Below are 8,167 nucleotides of genomic sequence, written 5' to 3'. Positions count from 1 at the left end.
GAGGGTCCTTGGAAAAAATCAATATGTCATCCAGATATACAATGACGAAGAGAAACAACATGTCAGAAAACACCCTATCCATAAAACGTTGGAAAATTGGCAGGGCGTTAGCTAATCCAAATGGCATAACTAGATATTCATAATGGCCAAAAGGTGTTCTGAAGGCGGTTTTCAATTCATCCCCTTCCCGGACACGGATCAAATGATAGGCACCCCGAAGATCCAACTTGGTGAATATTACCCCGCCTCTCACCGCTTCCAGGATATCCGAAATCAAGGGTAGTGGGTACCAATCCTTGAGGGTGCATTGATTTAGGCCGTGATAATCGAGACAGGGTCTGAGTTCCTTAGTATCCTTCTTGGGAACAAAGAATAGTGAAGCACCAGCTCGAGATTTTGAAGGTCTTATGGTGCCATTTTCGAGGTTGGTATTCAGGTATTCTCTAAGCGCCTTTTTCTCGGGTTCGGAAAGGATGAACATCCTGCCGAAGGGAATCACTGCTGAGGGTTCTGTGTCTATTGCGCAGTCTTCAGGTCTGTGTGGGGGTAGGGCCTGGACGATGGCAGTCGAAAACACGTCTGCGTATTCTTGATAGGCCTCAGGAACTTGTATGATATTTGATACCATGAGTGGTGTCTGTTGCTCTCTTGTTAGTTCCTTTGGGAGTGTTAACGATGATTCCAGGAATAGGCAGTGAGACATGCAAAACTCTGAGCCTAGGAAAAGAGAACCCGCTGTCCAGTTGATATACGGATTGTGTTTCTGTAGCCAGGGCATGCCCAAAACCATGGGGTAATGAGCTGACTTAATGATGTCAAACCTAATCAGCTCCTGATGGTGATTTATTGAAAGCTGGATCTCCTTGGTCTGCAGGCTTATGGGCCCTGACGCGAGGGGTCTTCCGTCAATGGCTTCCACAGGTTGCATGGTGCTTCCTGTCTCGTACGGAATCCGATGTTTAGCAACCCACTCTTGATCGATGAATATTCCCATAGCTCCGCAGTCTACCAAGGCCAAAATGGAATAGGTCTTGTTCTTGGAGGGTGATAAGAAGGCCTGTAATATCACCAAATTGTTTTGTCCAGGAGAGTTCAAGGTTGGAATTGATGTGGAGCAAACATCTCTCTCCCGAAGCTCTGCTCCATCTAGGATCGGGAGCTGGCGTTTCCCGAACGCCGAGAGGGTGCAAGAGGGCATTCCCTAACCAGATGTTTATCTGAGAATACATGCACAACCCCGTATGAATCCTTCTCATCCTCTCTTGCGGAGATATCGGTCCACGAAAAGCTCCAATCTGCATGGGTTCTGGTTCCGTGACTGGGCTTGGGTTGGTGTCTGTTCTGACGGTACTCTCAAAGGACACCTTGGAAGGATTTCCCCTGGATTTTTTCTTTTCTGCCTTCCTTTCCTGGATACGGAAGTCTATTTGCATGGCAAGATCCATTAGTGCCTGGAATGAGTTTGGTCGCGCCACTCTGGCCAGCTCATCCTTAATCTCATCATTCAATCCTCTCCAGAACAGGGTAAAACTTGCCTCAGAGGACCAGTCAGCTTCCTTAGCCAGTTGTTTAAATCGGGTCACATACGTGAGCATATCCTGGGAACCTTGCTGAAAGTCTAACAGGCGTTCCTGGGCGCTGTAGACCTGCTCAGGGCGGTCAAACATGTTGTTAAGGGCCTGTCGTCCAAGAAGGCATCACCAGAGTTAACGAGGGGAGAGATTATGAAACCCACCTTGGCCCTGGGGGTCGAAAAGTAATAGGGCTTGAAGGTAAAGTGGACTATACACAAATCCAGGAATGCACGAAGGGTTTTTGCTGAGCCATCGTATTTGTCCACGATGCCGCCCAGTAAGACACTTTCTTTTGTAGCAGAATCCCGGGATAGGACCAATTGTTTAAGAGCGGCGTTCTCCACCTTTAGATTCTGTACCTCGATAGATAATTCTTGCATACGACGCATCAGGTCCTGCACGGCAGCCTCCATATCAATATCAAGTTCGGTCGGGTGGCATCTCAAACTGTCAAGGAGTTCCCCCCCCCCTTCTCATCTGAGTCCGTTCTTTACTGGTGTCCTTGGTCGATGCCTTCTTGCGGACGGACCGGGTCTTGAATAAGGCTGCCCGAGTCTCTTCCGACTCCAAAGTGCGTTCAAGTTCCGGGACGCAGAATCCAGGAATCCGGGAAGTAGGAAAAAGCACGATAGCACAGGAGTCCAGGAGGTAAGTAGAAGGAAGGCGTGGTCTATTAATAGAAAAGGCTACGTCCAGCGCATGGAGCGAGAAGGAATTTGATGCTGGACGGCCATGTTGGGAGTATTAGTGAGTGTAAGCCTGTTGTGACAAGGACCAGGAAGCCCAAAAGGGGCTCACTCTGCGGTTCATGGCACCCACATGGTGTCAAGGATGGCACTCTATTAAGAGCGGCACAGGACACCCAGAAAGGGTTTGGGTGGTGTGCCAAATAAAGTGGACAGATAGGAACACACACAGCGGAAAGGAAAGGGAGCGAAGAGTGGGCAAGAGAAGCAAGGGAAAGGATACAGAATGAATACCCTCTTGGGGTGTATGCAGATATAGGAAAAGAGTATTCCACGAACCTTGGAAATACTCTAGCCTTCTGCACAGTTTGCTATAACAGAGGCCCACGCTATTTGCTCATGACTTGGAACAGCAGCTATGGGTGTCTGTGATGTAGAAACGAGACAAGGGAAGGGGCAGAGGTTGACTGATGGGAACCAGCAGACAAGCTCTGTACAAAGGGTCTACAAACAGTACAAGAGAAGATACAACAGACAAATCCAGGAAAGCAGATGATAGCAAACTAGCAGAAGGATATGAAGGGAAAGTCGAGTAACAGGATATGATGACAGAGGACAGAAGGGTAGGTGGAGAGCTCAGAGGAGCAGGAAGGCAATGAGTAAGCCCACAGGAGTGGGACGGTAAGGTAGAAATATCAGAGGAAAAGGGCTTAGGGCAACAGAGTAAAGCAAACTGCACGGCAAGGATCCCAAAAGGGCCGGGCAGTAAGGAGTGAACCCTGAGGGGCAGGGCCGCCGAATGTAGAAGGTTGCAGAGGGCTGTAGAGGGCTGCTAGGCCGAGGACCCAGCGGGGAAAAAGGTAGTGGGTAGGCAGCGGAGCGTGATAAGCTGCAAGTAGGAAGCCCAGAGGACAAGGGCTGTTGGCAGCCGGAGAAAGGTAGGCTGTAGAGCAGGGAGCCCAGAGGACAAGGGTAAAGGCAGCCGGAGAGAGGCAGGCTATAGAGCAGGGAGCCCAGAGGACAAGGGCTACGGCAGCCGGAGTGAGGAAGGCTGCAGAGCAGGGAGCCCAGAGGACAAGGGCAAAGGCAGCCGGAGAGAGGCAGGCTGCAGAGCAGGGAGCCCTGAGGACAAGGGCTAAGGCAGCCGGTGTGAGGTAGGCTGCAGAGCAGGGAGCCCTGAGGACAAGGGCTAAGGCAGCCGGTGTGAGGTAGGCTGCAGAGCAGGGAGCCCAGAAGACAAGGGCTGAGGCTGGAAAGCAGCAGAGCGTGATCAGCTGCAATGTAGAGAGCCCGCAGGGCAAGGGCGGAGGCTGGAAGGCAGCAGAGCGTGGTCCGCTGCAATGTGGAGAGCCCGGCAGGGCAAGGGCGAAGGCTGGAAGGCAGCAGAGCGTGATCCGCTGCAATGTGGAGAGCCCGGCAGGGCAAGGGCGGAGACTGGAAGGCAGCAGAGCGTGATCAGCTGCAGTGTGGAGAGCCCAGAGGAGCAGGGCTGAGAGGCAGGGAGCCTGGAAGGCTATGGCTGGAGGCAGCAGGGTGGAGCAAGCAACAAGGCAGGGAGCCCAAAAGGCTAGGGCTGTAGGCAGCAGGGTGTAACAAGCTGCAAGGCAGGGTCCAAGAAGGAGTGAGGGTAAACGGCATACAGGGATCCGAAGACAGACGCGAAAGGTGGAGGAAGGACTCTCAGATGCAAGAGGCTGAGCCACTGCAGGCAGCAGCCTTTATACTACCTAGCCCAGCACAGAGGCAGGCTAATTGGTTTCACCTGGCGAATCACACCTGCAGGCAATCGGCCACCTCCCTTTCTGTTCCTGGGCTGGTGGAAGCAGGACCAGACTCTAAGGCTTCTGGGGGGTGTAGTTCCATAGAAAACCAATAGGAACGGCCAGGAAACAATGCTTGCGGCCATGTGCATTATGGTATGCGTAGTTAGTTGACAATAATCATTAAGCATCAAAGTCCAAATGGAGCATAAATGGATGTGCCCATGGCGCAGGCATGACACATGGTGCCGGTCCCCTTCTGAAACTGGTCTCCCCTTTACAATTTTATAGTTCTTTGAACTTCTCTCATTTTGCCACTTTGTTTCACCACAGCGCGGCTCTTATCGGTACGCCTTCCGTCTCACCGGCTGTGATGAACTGCTTGGCTTTCCTCTTAACTGGACTCAAGGCCAGTACCACGGAAGCAGGAGTCTCCCTCGCTCCGGCTTATCAGCGTTGATACACTCTGTGTACAGTTGACATCTTGGTCTGCATCTACAGCACACTTGGGCTATTGTCCGTGGCCTTACGATTCCTTCAGTGAAGGGCTTGCTGGGTTTTATCAAAAAGGGCAAGGTCGTCTCTCTCCTCGTCAGCCTCTCGATATTTGCCGCCATTCTCCTCCTCTTGAACTGCAGGGTCTGGATAGCTGTCTCGTTGTTTGGTCTGTCTTGCTCGTACTAGACTCTCTTGCTCCACCTTTTATCCCTGTGGGGAAGGGAAAGAACTGTAAGGTGTGTGCGATTCCCGTCAATTGCCTGACTTTGCCTGACCCATGTATGGGGACATGTTAGGTAAACGGCTGTGGTGATAGTCAGTTGTGCAAAAGTGTTTGTGTTAGGAAAGGGGAGGGCCAGTATGTTCGAATGTCCTACGTGGTAGGATGGGGAAGAGGTGTTGACGGAAGGGGGATACGGCATCTCACCCGTCGGTGTCCCGATCTTACTCCCAGAGAATTGAGAACCCCCCATCCAGGTGATCCTCCCTCACTAGTCCACCCCCAGGAACTGGATTCAATAGCGATAGCTGTGTCCTGGCCACCTGGATGACATATCCCTGGGGTTTAGCAAAATATGTGTCTCACATATCCTTCCCCTATGCAAGGTGGCTAAGCCTGTTCTTTGGTTGGGTCTTCTGTGGTCAAGACCGGGCGGAGAACAGGGACGAGAGATGTCCATGGACTCTCGCATAGTCCACTGATCGGTATTTATTAGGTAGAGGTAGAGCCGTTTTATCGCTTTCTCGACAATAACTTATTAACTGGGGCTCAAGGGTTGTCTTGGGTTTTGTTGGTTCTGGGTTTTCCCAATCCCATATGGGTGAGTTTTGGGAGTCGTCGGTCTCTTGCCAGTATCTCTGTGGTAGAAAATCTCTGAAGGAAGGTGGAGAATCCTATAAGAGAGCAGAGCAGATGGGGAAGTCTCATCCCAGAATAACTTCCTCAGGGAGTCCTGGAATGATGGCAGATGGTATTTTACAGGATTCACCACAGATTTCAATGTTTAATGGAATTTTAGGATATAACGTGTTGTCTTCATGTACACAAGTTACTCGGACTAGGCCGCATGGTCTAGGTCTTTTGTAGTAACTAAATTGGCCCATAAAGTGGTCTGCTTACTACCTGAGTAGATTAGGGCCGTTACCCATTTCCCCAAGCCTTTTCATATATGAACTCGGTAGGGGTTTGACATAAACAGATGCTGAAGGTCTCTAACTGTTCCTCAGCTTCCTCCCACTCTTCACCCTTCAAACAGCCTATTTCCATGGGTTCTTCTTTTATATTCTTTGGACAGTGTCTAGTTAGATGTCTGGTTTCTCTACAGAAAAAACAGATCAGAGGAGGTGGTTTGTTTCCTTTTAATTCCTCCCTGCTACTTATCTCTTTAGGCCTCTTATCAGTTTTCCTGAGCTCTACTCTCTGCCAAGTCCTCCCTTTCTTGACCTTATATGACCCTCCTTGGTATCTATTCCCTGGGGTTGAGGCCGATGGACGGGTTTATGATCTCTTTGATCTTCCCATCGCTGGACTAGGTTGAAATATTTAGCATCATCCAAATTATTTTTTGCGCTGTTTCAATGCCCATGGCTAGAATAGGTTGATTCAACTGAAACAAGGGGTACGGAGTAGGTAAATTATTCTAAGGTAATCATCTCCAGTTCATCTAGAGTTGTATTATTAGACCATAGGGCCACTGTGTGTTTAACCTGTTCACTCATTTCTAAAGGAGTTTCTCCCGGGTTCAACTTAATGGCTCGTAATTTCTGCCGATAGAAATTGCAGGTTTGCCCTACTCTTTTCAATAAGCCTACCTTGGTGGACAGTAGTTTGAGTAGCTGATAAGAAGTTTGGAGTTCCCCTTTTAGCAAAGGTCCCAAATAGCATCTTTTAAGGTTCTCCTCCCACCTTAGTTGTTCAGCCAGGTGTTCGAAGTTTGGAAAATAAATTCCCAAATCTTCGCCTTCGAGATATGGTTGAAGTATGCTCTGGGGTGGGAAGGCCTTGCTTGCAATTCAAGGAGTTAAGTTACATTCTCTTCGAGTCTGTTTTTGGCCTGTATCTGATGGGCCGCTAATTGGGCAATGATATTGGTTAGGTCAGCCATTTCTTCCGGGGGATGTAACGGTTCCCTCTGTAGTGTCTGAATCAGAAAAGAAGTAACTCTTGACTCCTTCGGATAAGGTTTCAAAATCTTCGGAGTCCTCTGATTCTGAGTCTGTCGAAGGAGTGGATTGGGATAGATTGATTTGTAACCCTGATGGTCCCGCCACCGATGAAGACTGAACACCTTGGGGGTTTGGGGGGCAGGAGGACAGGCTCAGAGGGAGGAGGATTCAGTGCACTAGGTTTAATGAAAGAAAAGACAGGCTGAACTTTTAGAATTATTGCGTCCCAGGGTTGTATGTTATAGTGCGATAGAGGAGGGGTATCTAGTAGGACTTGAATCTTGAAGAATAGGTCCTGTTGACTAGATAGAATACGTAGTTGAGAAGATAATACCTCTTTCAACGTGGATACGCGGTCAGAGTCTAGGAGATCAACTATTCTATTTTCTAGCATAGGTTTTCAATTTTTATCAGTTGAATCATATCCCACGGCTGACACCATATGTAAGGAACTCATGGTGGCAACAGTAAAGACAGACACAAGTGATCACAGTTTAAGGGTGTTTATTAAACTGTATGCCGGTTGGAAAAACACCCAATCTAAACCTAAATCTAAGATGGGAGTAAGCGTCGACCTACAAATAAAAATAAGGCAGTCGTAGTGACGTTGTGTCAAATAAAAAGGGCCTATACTAAGAAACCTATTGCCAAATCTTACAACTAATACAAAAAGGGTGTGTGATAGTTCTCAAGAAAAGAAAGAAGTGCTCACAGATAATGTGTCAGGATGAGGTAGCTTGGGTCTCCCTTGTCCACGTTTTGAGCACAGAGTAAGGTGGGATCTTGGAGCACAGTACACTCTTGAGCTTCCCCAGCACGAGACGACAGTTCCACTTGCAGCTCTCAGGGCTGTCGGTGGCCATGTCTCGTTTCTCTTGAAATTCTCTTACCTTCGAGGGCCTGCTTTATTGAAATTACAAAAACATAAGTTCCTTCAACAAAATGAAAGTTTTTTCCCCGGGGGCGTGGCTAACTAGCCATGGACTAGGACATGCTTTGTGCTGGGCTCCTGCTGATCCGACAATGATTTGCCGAATTACGCTTTAAAAATTACACTTGTGCCTGGAAATTGAAGGATCAAGCGTCGGAACACATGCACTGTGCGAACCCTGGAAAGTGAGTCATTCGTGCTCGTAAATCCAAAGATACATTGACTTTGTCTGGAGCGGCCGCGGGGATACTTTCTTGCCAAGATGGCGGCAAACAAAGGGCGAGCTGGCGCAGCTTAGAAGCTAAATGTATCCCTAGGAACTGTACGGAGCGTGCAACAGAGGACTATAGATGAGGAAATGCTGCACATCTGAATAAGAACGCGTTTGTAGAGAAACACTCCCGGGCCCGTGTGACTGAGGAGGCTGGATACTGTTGCGAGAGAAACGAGATAAGCCCCTAGTACCAGGGCGGCTTATAATTGTGTGCAGCAGCGGCTGGATCCTGCAGCTCCAGCGGAACGGGTAGACGGCGACCACCGGCGGCCAATGTT

The sequence above is a fragment of the Ambystoma mexicanum genome, chromosome 12 (assembly GCF_040938575.1).
Source record: "Ambystoma mexicanum isolate Mex_15411 chromosome 12, UKY_AmexF1_1, whole genome shotgun sequence".
NCBI lineage: Eukaryota > Metazoa > Chordata > Amphibia > Caudata > Ambystomatidae > Ambystoma > Ambystoma mexicanum.
Note: the sequence above shows the minus strand (reverse complement) of the source record.